The 16879-nt window shown below is 49.7% G+C and overlaps 2 protein-coding genes across 4 annotated transcripts in view; one reads left to right on the top strand and one right to left on the bottom strand.

Moving 5' to 3' along the window:
* OXSR1 (oxidative stress responsive kinase 1) overlaps nt 1–16879 on the bottom strand; it is a 446840-nt gene that overhangs the window by 137373 nt on the left and 292588 nt on the right. The window lies entirely within an intron of this gene.
* LOC134927409 (xin actin-binding repeat-containing protein 1-like) overlaps nt 1–16879 on the top strand; it is a 559013-nt gene that overhangs the window by 485787 nt on the left and 56347 nt on the right. The window lies entirely within an intron of this gene.

The following is a 16879-nucleotide window of genomic DNA, read 5'->3' as shown; positions in this document are numbered from 1 at the left end:
TTTACGGCAGACGGAGGATGGCACTGATGACCCGCAGGAGCAAGTATCGTCAGAATGCCAAAGCCGAAATCCCGACACCTGTCAGAGTGCAGACACTGGGATCCCGAATGCAAGTATCCAGTGGAGGGTTAGGTTTAGGATGCGGGGAGGGTAGGTTAGGTTTAGGCTGCGGGGAGGGTAGGTTAGGTTTAGGCTGCGGGGAGGGTAGATTAGGTTTAGGCTGCAGGGAGGGTAGGTTAGGTTTAGGCTGCGGGTAGGTTAGGTAAAGGTTTAGGCTGCGGGAAGGGTAGGGTAGGGTAGGTAAAGGTTTAGGCTGCAGGAAGGGTAGGGTAGGTTTAGGCTGCGGGGAGGGTAGGTTAGGTTTTGGCTGCGGGGAGGGTAGGTTAGGGTTACACTGCGGGTGAGGGTAGGTCAGGGTCAGGCTGCGAGTGAGGGTAAGGTCAGGGTTAGGCTGCGGGTGAGGGTAGGTCAGGGTTAGGCTGCGGATGAGTATAGGCTAGAATTAGGCTGCGGGTGAGGGTAGTTTAGGGTTAAGGCTGCGGGGAGATGAGGGTTAGGCTGCGGGTGAGGGTAGTTTAGGGTTAGGCTGCGGGTGAGGGTAGGTTAGGGTTAGGCTGCGGGTGAGGGTAGGTTAGGGTTAGGCTGCGGGTGAGGGTAGGTTAGGGTTAGGCTGCGGGTGAGGGTAGGTTAGGGTTAGGCTGCGGGTGAGGGTAGTTTAGGGTTAAGGCTTGCGGGAGATTAGGGTTAGGCTGCGGGTGAGGGTAGTTTAGGGTTAAGGCTGCGGGTAGGTTAGGCTGCAGGTGAGGGTAGGTTAGGTTTTGGCTGTGGGGAGGGTAGTTTAGGGTTAGGCTACAGGGAGGGTAGGTTAGGCTGCAGCGGTGGGTAGGCTAGGGTTAGGCTGCGGGTGAGGATAGGCTAGGGTTAGGCTGCGGGTGAGGATAGGCTAGGGTTAGGCTGCGGGTGAGGATAGGTTAGGGTTAGGCTGCGGGTGAGGATAGGTTAGGGTTAGGCTGCGGGTGAGGATAGGTTAGGGTTAGGCTGCGGGTGAGGGTAAGTTAGGGTTAGGCTGCGGGTGAGGGTAAGTTAGGGTTAGGCTACAGGGAGGGTAGGTTAGGGTTAGGCTGCAGCGGTGGGTAGGCCAGGGTTAGGCTGCGGGTGAGGATAGGCTAGGGTTAGGCTGCGGGTGACTGTAGGTTAGGGTTAGGCTACAGGAAAGGTAGGTTAGGGTTAGGCTGCGGGTGAGGATAGGCTAGGGTTAGGCTGCGGGTGAGGATAGGCTAGGGTTAGGCTGCGGGTGAGGATAGGCTAGGGTTAGGCTGCGGGTGAGGATAGGTTAGGGTGAGGCTGCGGGTGAGGATAGGTTAGGGTGAGGCTGCGGGTGAGGGTAAGTTAGTGTTAGGCTGCGGGGTGAGGGTAGTTTAGGGTTAATGCTGCGGAGAGATGAGGGTAGTTTAGGGTTAAGGCTGCGGGTAGGTTAGGCTGCAGGGAGGGTAGTTTAGGGTTAGGCTGCGGGTGACGGTAGTTTAGGGTTAGGCTGCGGGTGACGGTAGGTTAGGGTTAGGCTACGGGGAGGGTAGGTTAGGGTTAGGCTGCAGCGGTGGGTAGGCTATGGTTAGGCTGCAGGGAGGACGGGTTAGAGGGAGGGCTAGAATTAGTGGCACCTGCCTCCTGCACCCCTATCGGGATGCCGGTGTCAATATTCTGACCGCCGGCATCCTGGCTGCCGGTATCCCATACCCAACACCCCCAAGCTTGACAGTTCAACAGCACAAGCAACTTAATTAGTACCTCAGTGATTTTCATTTAACCATCTGTGCTCAATCACAGATATCATTAAAACCTGGTCTGTTAGTGTGCCATGAGGACAAAGAATGGGAAACACTCCTCTATAGTAAAGACATTCATTCATACACAGTGATCGCAAAATACACGCCATAGGATGTTTTTATGCTCTGTGGGCAACAAGGGACTCATTTTTAAAAAAAATGAGCGGGTCATACAGGATGCGCTCGGCTCTGAGTTCCACCGCAGCCAATCCCTCTCCAGGTGCTTCCCGGGAGTTCCCGTATGCCAGCGCGCTGCTCCAATGAAGGTTTGAGCAGCATCGAGCTAACCCTGCCCACAGAGTGTGTGGCACCCCCATACAGCCGATCGCAGCAGCTGTGTCAGTGCTGGCGGGCAGCGGCACCCGGGTAGTGCACAGGTTACATTGGTGGCGAAGAGTTTGGCCCCAGCTGAGGAGCTGTTTCTGCTCCTGTCTGACGAAGAGAAAGAAGCTGGACTCCCCAGCCCCGCCACCCGCAGACATGGAGCAATGTGTAATGGTGGAGCTGGAGAAGGTGCTGCAGAGGTTCAGGGTGTATGGGCAGCACTGCAAGCAAGTCTGGCTCAGGAGCTGATCGAGTACACGGGGGCTGAAAAGGGAGATCCTGCAGGCAGCCGGTAATGGTCAGGGCCCAGCGGTAACGCGGTATGGCCGGGGGATCAGTATGGTGGTGGTGGTGGGAGAGGCGTGCTGTCAGAGCAGTATCCCCGGCTTGCCGGTAGGGGTCACCAGGCAGTGTTCTCACGAGGCGCTAGTTACAAGCACTCTCCCTTATGGCATATTGGGGGAATTCAATTGTTTTGAGCGTCTGAACAGTCCCCTTGTCACAATTCAATTGTTGTTTGGGCACCCATACACTATGTGCATGTCGCGTCCAAACAGACAGGGTTTACCTGCGTAAATCGGCTAAACCCGTCTAAACTCCTACTATGGACGCTCAAAGTGCCGGGTTTGGACACATTTTTACTCACACCTCAGGAGGCTGCAGAAAAAGAAAAAAAAAAGTGTAATTCGCGGTCGCCCGAACTGCAGAACAATTGAATTGCTGCCATTGGGCGCCCTTTAGTGGCGGCCGTGGTAAAAATAATTGAATTCTGCCCACACTCAGGACAGTGAACCATCCAAAAGCTGCGCCACACTGACGCGAGCATGGTGTGACTTTCAGACAAGTCATGTATTTGTTACTGGGGGGCATTCTGTGTAGCCGGCAAGTGGGGGAAGTATCTGGGCTTGCTATTAGTCAAGCAAGCAACTAGGGACAGTATCTGGGAGCTACTAAAAAAAATATTTGCATCCACAAAGCAACTGGGATCTCTTTAAAAAATGAGCGAAAGCCCCCATCCGGTGATTTCTTGATGCCACCCAGTTGGAAAAAGTTCTGGGGAGAACACTATATATATCCCTAATCCCCTCCTTTTCCGTCAACATTGTCCTAACTGCTGCCTGCCCTCACACACCCCGCCCCCCCCCCCATAATATGTGATGGGACCCAGAAATAGTGGAGTAGGACCCCAATTTTTCAAAGTGAGGGGTCCTGGGACTCACAATTATTTTTGCTCAGCGCGATCACAGATAAAGTTATAACGTTATACCTTAAAGAAGGCCTACAAAACAGTATAGGAAGACGTAATGTGGCACACCAATGGGAGAAAAATAGGATTTTAATACCTACCGGTAAATCCTTTTCTCTTAGTCCGTAGAGGATGCTGGGGATGCTTCAAGAACCATGGGGGTATAGACGGGATCCGCAGGAGACATGGGCACTTTAAAGGCCCATACACATTAGACGATGTCGCTCTGTGAGCGACATCGTCTAACGTTTCCCCCTCCCGGGCCGGCCGGTCGGCGGCCGCCTGTACGCACTGAGCGATATGACCGCTCATATCGCTCAGTGACGTCACGCCCCCGCCAGCCCTGCATGAAGGTCGTGGACGACAGTCCACATCCTTCATGCATGCCTGACCGACAGCGACGATCGTTGCCGACCCGCGGGGCCGCGCATCGGTCGTCGCTGGCGGCATACACACTTAACGATATAATGAGCGACGTCGCTCAAGGAGGGGGAAAATGAGCGACGTCGCTCATTATATCGTTAAGTGTGTATGGACCTTAAGACTTTAAATGGGTGTGAACTGGCTCCTCCCTCTATGCCCCTCCTCCATACTCCAGTTATGGGAACTGTGCCCAGGGAGACGGACATTCCGAGGAAAAGGATTTATTGTTAAACTAAGGGTGAGATACACACCAGCTCACACCACAAACACGCCGTACAACATGGCATTAGCAAAAAGTCCAGTCAACGGCATGAACAAAATCAGCAACAGGCTAACCATAACCAAAACTTTGTGTAACACAAGCAATAACTATTAAACAAGTACTGCAGATAGTGTCCACACAGGGACGGGCGCCCAGCATCCTCTACGGACTAAGAGAAAAGGATTTACCGGTAGATATTAAAATCCTAATTTTCACATACGTCCTAGAGGATGCTGGGGATGCTTCAAGAGCCATGGGGTTTATACCAAAGCTCCAGAATGGGCGGGAGAGTGCGGATGACTCTGCAGCACCGATTGACCAAACAAGGAGGTCCTCCTCAGCCAGGGTATCAAACTTGTAAAACTTCGCAAAGGAGTTTGAACCCGACCAAGTAGCAGCTCGGCAAAGTTGTAATGCATAGACCCCTTGTGCAGCGTCCAGGGTGAGCCCACCTTTCTGGTAGAATGGGCCTTCACCGATTTCAGTAACGGCAATCCCGCCGTAGAATGAGCCTGCTGAATCATATTACAGATCCAGCATGCAATAGTCTGCTTGGAAGCAGGAGCCCCAATCTTGTTGGGAGCCCACAGGACAAACAGAGCCTCTGTTTTCCTAATCTGAGCCATTCTGGTGACATAGATTTTCAAAGCTCTGACCACATCAAGAGACTTCGATTCCGCCAAAGCGTCAGTAGCCACTGGCACCACAATAGGCTGGTGTACGTGAAACGATGAAACCACTTTTGGCAGAAATTGCTGACGAGTTCTCAACTCCGCTCTATCTGCATGGAAGATTAAATAGGGGCTTTTGTGAGACAAAGCCGTCAATTCAGACACCCGCCTTGTGGATGCCAAGGCCGTCAGCATGACTACTTTCCAAGTAAAGAATTTCAACTCAACCTTACGTAAAGGTTCAAACCAATGAGATTGCAGGAACTGCAACACCACATTAAGATCCCATGGTGCCACTGGGGGCACAAAGGGAGTTGGATGTGCAGCACGCCTTTCACGAAGGTCTAAACTTCTGGAAAGGAGGCCAATTCTTTCTGAAAGAAAATTGATAAGGCCGAAATTTGTACTTTAATGGAGTCTAACTTTAGGCCGGCATCCACACCTGCTTGTAAAAAATGGAGCAAACGCCCCAGCTGAAATTCTTTCGTAGGAGCCTTCTTGGATTCACACCAAGACACATATTTCCTCCAAATACGGTGGTAATGCTTCGCTGTTACTGCTTTTCTAGCCTGAAGAAGTGTGGGAATTAATTCACTGGGAATACCCTTTCGGGCTAGGATCTGGCGTTCAACCGCCATGCCGTCAAACGCAGCCGCGGTAAGTCTTGATACACGCACGGTCCTTGCTGTAACAGGTCCTCTCGTAGAGGAAGAGGCCATGGATCTTCTATGAGCAATTCTTGAAGATCCGGATACCAGGCCCTCCTTGGCCAGTCCGGAACAATGAGTAACGCCTGAACCCTTGTTCTTCTTATGATCTTTATCACCTTTGGAATGAGTGGAAGCGGAGGGAACACATAGACCGACTGAAACACCCACGGTGTCACCAGGGCATCCACCGCTATTGCTTGAGGGTCCCTCGACCTGGAACAATATCTCTGAAGTTTCTTGTTGAGGCGAGACGCCATCATGTCTATTTGAGGAATTCCCCAACGACTTGTCACTTCTGCAAAGACCTCTTGATGAAGACTCCACTCTCCTGGATGGAGATCTTGTCTGCTGAGGAAGTCTGCTTCTCAGTTGTCCACTCCAGGAATGAAGACTGCTGACAGAGCGCTTGCATGTTTCTCTGCCCAGCGAAGAACTTTTGTGGCCTCCGCCATCGCCGCTCTGCTCTTTGTTCCGCCCTGGCGGTTTATGTACGCCACTGCTGTTATGTTGTCTGACTGAATCAAGATGGGCAGACAGCGAAGTAGATGTTCCGCTTGCAGAAGGCCGTTGTAAATGGCCCTTAACTCCAGAATGTTTATGTGCAGACAAGCTTCCTGGCTTGACCATTTTCCCTGGAAATATTCCCTCTGTGTGACTGCTCCCCAGCCTCGGAGACTTGCATCTGTGGTCACCAGGATCCAATCCTGAATCCCGAACCTGCGTCCCTCTAGGAGGTGAGAACTGTGCAGCCACCACAGGAGAGAGATTCTTGTCCTGGAAGATAGGATTATTTTCCAGTGCATGTGCAGGTGAGACCCGGACCAATTGACCAACAGGTCCCACTGAAATACCCTGGCATGGAACCTGCCAAATTGAATGGCCTCGTAGGCCGCCACCATCTTCCCCAGCAACCGAGTGCATTGAAGAATCGACACTCTTGCCGGTTTCAGAATCTGTTTGACCATGTTCTTTATTTCCAGAGCCTTTTCCCCCGGAAGAAAGACTCTCTGTAATTCTGTATCTAGAATCATACCCAAGAATGACAGCCATGTTGTCGGAACCAACTGTGATTTTGGCAAGTTTAGGAGCCAACCATGTTGTTGCAGAATTGTCAGGGAGAGCGTAACGTTTTTCAGTAATTGCTCCTTGGATCTCGCCTTTATCAGGAGATCGTCCAAGTATGGGATAATTGTGATTCCCTGCTTGCGCAGGAGAACCATCATTTCCGCCATAACCTTGGTGAAAATCCTCAGAGCCGTGGACAGACCAAACGGCAACGTCTGAAATTGGTAATGACAATCCAGAACAGCAAACCTCAGATAAGCCTGATGTGGAGGATATATGGGGATGTGTAAGTAGGCATCCTTTATGTCGACAGACACCATAAAATCCCCCTCCTCCAGACTGGAGATCACTGCTCGGAGAGATTCCATCTTGAATTTGAATTTGTTTAGATAGAAATTGAGGGATTTTAGGTTCAGAATCGGTCTGACTGAACCATCCGGCTTCGGGACCACGAACAGGCTCGAATAAAAGCCTTCCCCCTGTTGTGACGGGGGTACCGTGACAATGACTTGATTTTGACACAGCTTTAGTATTGCAGCGCATACTACCTCCCTTTCTGGAAGAGAAGCTGGCAAGGCCGATTTGAAAAATCGGTGAGGGGGCACGTCTTGAAACTCCAATTTGTACCCTTAGGCTACTTTTTCCAATAACCAAGGATCCAGGGCCGAGCGAACCCAGACCTGACTGAAGAGTCGGAGACGTGCCCTCACCAGTGCGGACTCCCGCAGAGGAGCCCCAGCGTCATGCTGTGGATTTGGTAGAAGCCGGGGAGGACTTCTGCTCTTGGGAACTTGCCACCGCCTGTGACCTTTTTCCCCTTCCTCTTCCTCTCGAAGCAAGGAAGGAAGACTCTCGTCCTTTTTTGTATTTATTGGGCCGAAAGGACTGCATCTGATAGTGTGGCGTTTTCTTTTGTTGTGCAAGGACATAAGGTAGAAACGATGACTTACCCACGGTAGTCGTAGATACCAGGTCAGCGAGGCCGTCACCAAACAAGACACCACCTTTATACGGCAGAGACTCCATAGCCTTCTTAGAGTCAGCATCAGCATTCCATTGATGAATCCACAATGCCCTCCTAGCCGAGACTGCCATGGCATTGGCCCTTGATCACAAAAGGCCAATATCCCTCGCAGCTTCCTATAGATAGGCTGCAGCGTCCCTGATATGACCCATTGTCAAAAGAACGCTATCCCTGTCCAGGGAAGCTATGTCAGATGACAAGTTATCTGCCCACTTTTCAATAGCGCTACTCACCCATGCCGATGCAACGGCAGGCCTGAGCAGTGCACCTGTAGTGACATAAATGGATTCTAGTGTATTTTCCTGCTTACGATCCGCAGGATCCTTTAGGGCTGCAGTGTCAGGAGACGGAAGTGCCACCTTTTTGGACAGACGCGATAGAGCTTTGTCCACCGTGGGGGTTGACTACCACTTTTCCCTGTCCCCAGAGGGGAACGGATATGCCACCGGAAATCTCCTGGGAACCTGTAACTTCTTGTCAGGATTTTCCCAAGCTTTTTCAAAAAGAGCGTTCAGTTCATGAGAGGGAGGAAACATCACCTCAGGTTTCTTTCCCTTAAACATACAGACCCTAGTATCAGGGACAGCAGGGTCTTCCGTGATATGTAATACGTCTTTTATCGCCACAATCATGTACTGAATGCTCTTAGCCAGTTTAGGATTCAATCTGGCATCACTATAGTCGACACTGGAATCAGAGTCCGTGTCGGTATCTGTATCCGCTATCTGGGTAAATGAACGCTTCTGTGACCCCGAGGGGGTCTGAACTTGTGATAATGCATCCTCCATGGATTTTCTCCATGTCTGGTTCTGAGACTCGGATTTATCTAATCTCTTATTTAATCGAGCCACATTTGCATTCAAAACATTTACCCAATCAGCCGTCGGCGGTGCCGACACGGTCACTCCCAGTCTTTTCTGTCCCCACTCCAGCCTCCTCCTGGGAAGAGCACTCAGCTTCAGACATGTCGACACACGCATACCGACACCCGCGACCACACTGGGCTATAGGGGACAGACCCACAGTAAAGCCTGTCAGAGAAACACAGAGGGAGTTTGCCAGCTCACAACCCAGCGCCTATCCCGGTACTGAAACTTATACACAATGCCTTAGACCTGTTAGCGCTTTTATAATTATTAAAACACCAAATTTACTGTCCCCCCCCCCCCCCCCCCCGTTTTGCACCCTGTTACTTGGACAGTAGTGTAGGAGGCCAGGACCAGCGTTTCTGCAGCTCTGTGAAGAGAAAATGGCGCTGATTAGAGCTGTGAGGGCTAAACCACGCCCCCTTAATGGCGCGCTTCAGTCCCGCTAATTTTCATATTCTTTATACTGGCGGGGGTCGGAATATAGTGCCAAAAGCACTGTATTCCTCTTTTGCCAGGTATTTATGAGGTATTATGCTGCCCAGGGCGCCCCCCCTGCGCCCTGCACCCTGTAGCCGCTGTGTGTGTGGGAGCATGGCGGGCAGCGCGGACGCTGCGCGGTACCTCAAAGACACTGAAGTCTTCTGATCTTCTATTACTCACCCGTCTTCTGACTTCTGGCTCTGCAAGGGGGGTGACGGCGCGGCTCCGGGAACGAGCATCTAGACGTACCTAGCGATCAGACCCTCTGGAGCTAATGGTGTCCAGTAGCCTAAGAAGTAGAGCCTTGAAACTCACAGAAGTAGGTCTGCTTCTCTCCCCTCAGTCCCACGATGCAGGGAGCCTGTTGCCAGCAGGTCTCCCTGAAAATAATAAACCTAACAAAGTCTTTTTTAGAGAAACTCAGTAGAGCTCTCCTGTGTGTGACCAGTCTCCTTGGGCCCAGAATCTAACTGGAGTCTGGAGGAGGGGCATAGAGGGAGGAGCCAGTGCACACCCATTTAAAGTCTTAAAGTGCACATGTCTCCTGCGGATCCCGTCTATACCCCATGGTTCTTGAAGCATCCCCAGCATCCTCTAGGACGTATGAGAAATAAAAAAAATAGGATTTTACTTACCGAGAAATCTATTTCTCGTAGTCCGTAGTGGATGCTGGGACTCCGTAAGGACCATGGGGAATAGCGGCTCCGCAGGAGACAGGGCACAAAATAAAAGCTTGAGATATCAGGTGGTGTGCACTGGCTCCTCCCCCTATGACCCTCCTCCAAGCCAGTTAGGATACTGTGCCCGGACGAGCGTACATAATAAGGAAGGATATTGAATCCCGGGTAAGACTCATACCAGCCACACCAATCACACCGTACAACTCGTGATCTGAACCCAGTTAACAGTATGATAAATTTTAAGGAGCCTCTGAAAGGATGGCTCAACAATAATAACCCGAATTTTTTGTAACAATAACTATATACAAGTATTGCAGACAATCCGCACTAGGGATGGGCGCCCAGCATCCACTACGGACTACGAGAAATAGATTTATCGGTAAGTAAAATCCTATTTTCTCTAACGTCCTAAGTGGATGCTGGGACTCCGTAAGGACCATGGGGATTATACCAAAGCTCCCAAACGGGCGGGAGAGTGCGGATGACTCTGCAGCACCGAATGAGAGAACTCCAGGTCCTCCTCAGCCAGGGTATCAAATTTGTAGAATTTAGCAAACGTGTTTGCCCCTGACCAAGTAGCTGCTCGGCAAAGTTGTAAAGCCGAGACCCCTCGGGCAGCCGCCCAAGATGAGCCCACTTTCCTTGTGGAATGGGCTTTTACTGATTTTGGCTGTGGCAATCCTGCCACGGAATGTGCAAGCTGAATTGTACTACAAATCCAACGAGCAATCGTCTGCTTTGAAGCAGGAGCACCCAGCTTGTTGGGTGCATACAGGATAAACAGCGAGTCAGTTTTCCTGACTCCAGCCGTCCTGGAAACATATTTTCAAGGCCCTGACAACGTCCAGCAACTTAGAGTCCTCTAAGTCCCTAGTAGCCGCAGGTACCACAATAGGTTGGTTCATGTGAAATGCAGAAACCACCTTAGGTAGAAATTGAGGACGAGTCCTCAATTCCGCCCTGTCAGAATGAAAATTTAGGTAAGGGCTTTTACATGATAAAGCCGCCAATTCTGACACACGCCTAGCTGAAGCCAAGGCCAACAGCATCGACACCTTCCACGTGAGATATTTTAAATCTACCGTAGACAATGGTTCAAACCAGTGTGATTTTAGAAATCTCAACACAACATTGAGATCCCAAGGTGCCACTGGAGGCTGTATGTGCAGCACCCCTTTCACAAATGTCTGAACTTCAGGTACTGAAGCCAGTTCTTTCTGGAAGAATATCGACAGGGCCGAAATTTGAACCTTAATGGACCCTAATTTTAGGCCCATAGACAGTCCTGTTTGCAGGAAATGCAAGAAACGACCCAGTTGAAATTCCTGTGTAGGGGCCTTCTTGGCCTCACACCACGCAACATATTTACGCCAAATGCGGTGGTAATGTTTTGCGGTTACTTCCTTTCTGGCTTTTACCAGAGTAGGGATGACTTCTTCTGGAATGCCCTTGTCCTTCAGGATCCGGCGTTTAACCGCCATGCCGTCAAACGCAGCCGCGGTAAGTCTTGGAACAGACAAGGCCCCTGCAGTAGCAGGTCCTGTCTTAGAGGTAGAGGCCACGGTTCGTCCGTGAGCATCTCTTGAAGTTCCGGGTACCAAGACCTTCTTGGCCAATCCGGAACCACGAGTATAGTCCTTACTCCTCTCCTTCTTATGATTCTCAATACTTTCGGTATGAGGGGCAGAGGAGGGAATACATACACTGACTGGTACACCCACGGCGTTACCAGAGCGTCCACTGCTATTGCCTGAGGGTCCCTTGACCTGGCGCAATATCTGTCCAGTTTTTTGTTTAGACGTGACGCCATCATGTCCACCTTTGGTCTTTCCCAACGGTTTACAATTTGGTGGAAGACTTCTGGGTGAAGTCCCCACTCTCCCGGGTGAAGGTCGTGTCTGCTGAGGAAGTCTGCTTCCCAGTTGTCCACTCCCGGAATGAACACTGCTGACAGTGCTATCACATGATTTTCCGCCCAGCGAAGAATCCTTGCAGTTTCTGCCATTGCCCTCCTGCTTCTCGTGCCGCCCTGTCTGTTTATGTGGGCGACTGACGTGATGTTGTCCGACTGGATCAACACCGCCTGACCCTGAAGCAGAGGTTTTGCTTGAATTAAGGCATTGTAAATGGCCCTTAGTTCTAGAATGTTTATATGAAGAGATGTTTCCATGCTTGACCACAAGCCCTGGAAATTCCTTCCCTGTGTGACTGCTCCCCAGCCTCTCAGGCTGGCATCCGTGGTTACCAGGATCCAATCCTGAATGCCAATCTGCGGCCCTCTAGTAGATGAGCCCTCTGAAGCCACCACAGGAGAGACACCCTTGTCCTTGGCGACAGGGTTATCCGTTGATGCATCTGAAGATGCGATCCGGACCATTTTCCCAGTAGATCCCACTGAAAAGTTCTTGCATGGAATCTTCCGAATGGAATCGCTTCGTAAGAAGCCACCATTTTTCCCAGGACCCTTGTGCACTGATGCACTGAGACCTGTCCTGGTTTTAGGAGGTTCCTGACTAGCTCGGATAACTCCCTGGCCTTCTCCTCCGGGAGAAACACCTTCTTCTGGACTGTGTCCAGAATCATTCCTAAGAACAGTAGACGTGTCGTTGGAATCAGCTGCGATTTTGGAATATTTAGAATCCATCCGTGCTGACTTAGCACTACCTGAGATAGTGCCACTCCGACTTCTAACTGTTCCTTGGTTCTTGCCCTTATCAGGAGATCGTCCAAGTAAGGGATAATTAAGATGCCTTTTCTTCGTAGAAGAATCATCATTTCGGCCATTACCTTGGTAAAGACCCGAGGCGCCGTGGACAATCCAAACGGCAGCGTCTGAAACTGATAATGACAGTTTTGTACTACAAACCTGAGGTACCCTTGGTGAGAAGGATATATTGGGACGTGGAGATAAGCATCCTTGATGTCCAGCGACACCATATAGTCCCCCTCTTCCAGGTTCGCTATCACCGCTCTGAGTGACTCCATCTTGAATTTGAACCTTTTTATGTAAGTGTTCAAAGATTTTAGATTTAATATTGGTCTCACCGAGCCGTCCGGCTTCGGTACCACAAATAGTGTGGAATAACACCCCTTCCCCTGTTGTAAGAGGGGTACCTTGATTATCACCTGCTGGGAGTACAGCTTGTGAATGGCTTCCAGAACTGCCTCCCTGTCGGAGGGAGACTTTGGTAAAGCAGACTTCAGGAACCGATGAGGAGGAAACGCCTCGAATTCCAGTTTGTACCCCTGTGATACTACCTGTAGAATCCAGGGATCCACTTGCGAGTGAGCCCACTGCGCGTTGAAATTCTTGAGACGGGCCCCCACCGTGTCTGAGTCTGCTTGTAAAGCCCCAGCGTCATGCTGAAGACTTGGCAGAAGCAGGGGAGGGCTTCTGCTCCTGGGAAGCGGCTGCATGGTGCTGCCTTTTTCCTCTTCCTCTGCCTTTGGGCAGAAAAGAGTGACCTTTTGCTCGCTTGTACTTATGGGAACGAAAGGACTGAGTTTGAAAAGACTGTGTCTTTTTCTGTTGATGTGAAGTAACCTGGGGTAAAAAGGTGGATTTTCCAGCCGTTGCCGTGGCCACCAGGTCTGTTAGACCAGCCCCAAATAACTCCTCCCCCTTATACGGCAATACTTCCATGTGCCGTTTGGAATCTGCGTCCCCTGACCACTGTCTGGTCCATAATGCTCTTCTGGCAGAGATGGACATTGCGCTTACTCTTGATGCCAGGGTACAAATATCCCTCTGCGCATCACGCATATATAGCAATGCATTTTCCAGCCTCCTACCAGCTGGTTCTTTGAGGGTGGCCGTATCAGGGGACGGTAACGCTACTTGTTTAGATAAACGTGTGAGCGCCTTATCTACCCTAGGGGGTGTTTCCCACCGTGCCCTAACCTCTGGCGGGAAAGGGTATAGTGCTAATAACTTATTAGAAATTAGCTGTTTTTTATCGGGGGAAACCCACGCTTTATCACACACCTCATTTATTTCCTCAGACTCAGGAAAAACTATTGGCAGTTTTTTCACACCCCACATAATACCCGCCTTTGAGGTATTTGTAGTGTCAGAAAGGTTCAATGCCTCTTTCATTGCCGTGATCATGTAACGTGTGGCCCTACTGGACATTACGTTTGTCTCGTCACCGTCGACACTAGATTCAGTATCTGGATCTGGATCCGTGTCGACCCACTGAGGTAGCGGCCGTTTTAGGGCCCCTGAGGGTGTCTGAGACGCCTGAACAGGCACTAATTGATTTGCCGGCTTTCTCATGTCGTCAACAGTTTTTTGTAAATTGCTGACATGATCACTTAATTGCTTAAACACAATCATCCAGTCAGGTGTCGACTCCCTAGGGGGTGACATCACTAACACAGGCAACTGCTCCGCCTCCACCTCATTTTCCTCCTCATACATGTCGACACACGCGTACTGACACACAGCACACACACCGGGAATGCTCTGATAGAGGACAGGACCCTACTTAGCCCTTTGGAGAGACAGAGGGAGAGTCTGCCAGCACACACCCAGCGCTATATATATACAGGGATAACCTTATATAAGTGTTAATCCCTTATAGCTGCTGTTAATCTAGTTATTTGCTGCCAAAATGCCCCCCCTTCTCTTTTTTTACCCTGAATCAGATGCAGTACTGCAGGGGAGAATCAGGGAGCTGTCCTTCCAGCGGAGCTGTGAGGGAATAATGGCGCCAGTGTGCTGAGGAGATAGGCCCCGCCCCTTCATGACGTCCTTAACTCCCGCTTTTTTGTGTAAAATGGCAGGGGAAAAAATACATCCATATAGCCCTGGAGCTATATGTGATGTATTCCTTTTGCCAGCTAAGGTATATGTGTGTTATATTGCGTCTCAGGGCGCTCCCCCCCAGCGCCCTGCACCCTCAGTGACCGGAGTGTGAAGTGTGCTGAGAGCAATGGCGCACAGCTGCGGTGCTGTGCGCTACCTTAGTCTTGAAGACAGGATGTCTTCTGCCGCCGCTTTCACCGGACCTTCGTCTCTTCTGGCTCTGTAAGGGGGACGGCGGCGCGGCTCCGGTGACCCATCCAGGCTGAACCTGTGATCGTCCCTCTGGAGCTAACGTCCAGTAGCCTAAGAAGCCCAATCCACTCTGCACTCAGGTGAGTTCGCTTCTTCTCCCCTTAGTCCCACGATGCAGTGAGCCTGTTGCCAGCAGGACTCACTGAAAATAAAAAAACCTAACTAAACTTTTATTCTAAGCAGCTCTGGAGAGCTACCTAGTTTGCACCCTTCTCGGCCGGGCACAAAAATCTAACTGGCTTGGAGGAGGGTCATAGGGGGAGGAGCCAGTGCACACCACCTGATATCTCAAGCTTTTATTTTGTGCCCTGTCTCCTGCGGAGCCGCTATTCCCCATGGTCCTTACGGAGTCCCAGCATCCACTTAGGACGTTAGAGAAAATAGATTTAAGAATGGAGCTCAACTCCCTCACCATCCTGCTCTACTTCCACATTCTGCCCAATCACTGGTGATAACGTGCAATGGTCAGTGCAGCTGTAAACTACGACCAGCTGCCGTAGCGTACTTAAGACAGGGGATCGCCAATAGCTGGCTGTTTCCTTCAGGACAGCCACAGCACAGAACTCAGTTCTGGAAGGACAGGATAATAAATTAGGTTTTGCAAATCATCCGGTCATGGAAGATGCAACTGAAAAGCAACTAAAATACGTTCTACATTTGGAGCATATTCACGTCCTGACCTTCCTTAAATGGGATTGCACGGTCAATAGTCAGAACAAAAAACATATATCATGAAAATGCACTTAACTACATGTACAGTAACAGGAGCAATTTAATAGGACCTTCACATTTGCTTCCTCACTCCGTACTGTTGGAGAACACTACTACTTCCACTATCTAACTCACAGTTTGTGGCTTCCTGCTTGTCTCCATACACTGGGACCATGGGTCAATTCATTTAACTGCTAGGGGGCAAATTGCCATTGCAACAGCATGGAATCTGTTGTACCTCTTCTTGTTACCCCACGGGGCTGTGTACAAACATCAGGGAATCCGGAACTGCCATATGGGTGGTGCAAGTTCGTCCCAGTTGCCCGAAGGCAAGATGAATATTGGTGCCCCACCTAAATTTAAGTATGTATGTATGTATGTATGTATGTATGTATGTATGTAATATATATATATATATATATATATATATATATATATATATATATATTAGAGATGTAGAAACCGCACTCGCACATTCTTTTCAAACATCAGCTGGGGTGCCAAATCCAGAGCAAAGTCCAATCCAGACAGAGTCCCAAATATATCTTCAAGAAATAAGGATGCACTCACCAGACTTCTTCACTCTTGCGGATTCATTCTTTCACGGAACGTCCGCACAGTCTTGCCAATATACATTTTGCCACATGGGCAAACCAAATAATAGACAACATGATCCATAGTGCATACCAGATGATGTCTTAATTTAATTTTTGTCCCATATAATGGGTGATTAAAGAACTGTCCCGTGACCATGGATCTGCACGTGGTGCATTGAAGGTACTTATAACAACCAGGGCGTTTATCGAGCCATCGAGTGTTGTCTTGTGGGCCAGGCTTCATCGTTGGTCTTAGTAGTATATCTTTCAGGTTCTGACCCCGTTGTATACTAAATAGGGGAGGCACCGGTCCAAGGGACTTGAATCTTGGATTAGAACAGATAATCGACCAATTTTTCTTCACCGATTTTTGCACTGACCTTAGTCTGGTATTACAACTGGTTTTGAAAATCAGACGACTGGACTCCTTGGCTCGATTAGATGAATTCTCGCCTGTAGAATGGATTTTACGTGCTTTGGCAAGGCACCTCAAGACATCACTTTTTCCATATCCACGACTCAGGAATCTATCAGCACACTCCTGCAATTGAGACTCGGTTCTTCCAGCATCAGAATTGTTACTCAGAACCCGAAGGGACTGTGAAACAGGTAAATTGGACTTAAGTTTATCTGGATGATGGCTTGTAGCCCACAACAACATATTCCTATCAGTTGGTTTACGGTACAAAGTAAACTCCAAATGGGGGGACTTGATGAAAACGGTAATATCCAAAAAATTAATCATACTATTACTAATACTAGCAGTGAATCTAATGGGGGTGTTCAAACCATTGAGTGCGTCAACCATAGCATAGAAAGAAGTTGTTGTGCCCTTCCAAATCATGAAAAGATCATCTATAAATCTTTTGTAGTACACCAGCTAATCAGCAAAAACTGAAACAATAAATTTGTTTTCATACTTTGCCGTGTATA

Source organism: Pseudophryne corroboree, chromosome 5, assembly GCF_028390025.1.
Source record: "Pseudophryne corroboree isolate aPseCor3 chromosome 5, aPseCor3.hap2, whole genome shotgun sequence".
Classification (NCBI taxonomy): domain Eukaryota; kingdom Metazoa; phylum Chordata; class Amphibia; order Anura; family Myobatrachidae; genus Pseudophryne; species Pseudophryne corroboree.
This window is presented reverse-complemented; position numbering and strand designations above follow the sequence as displayed.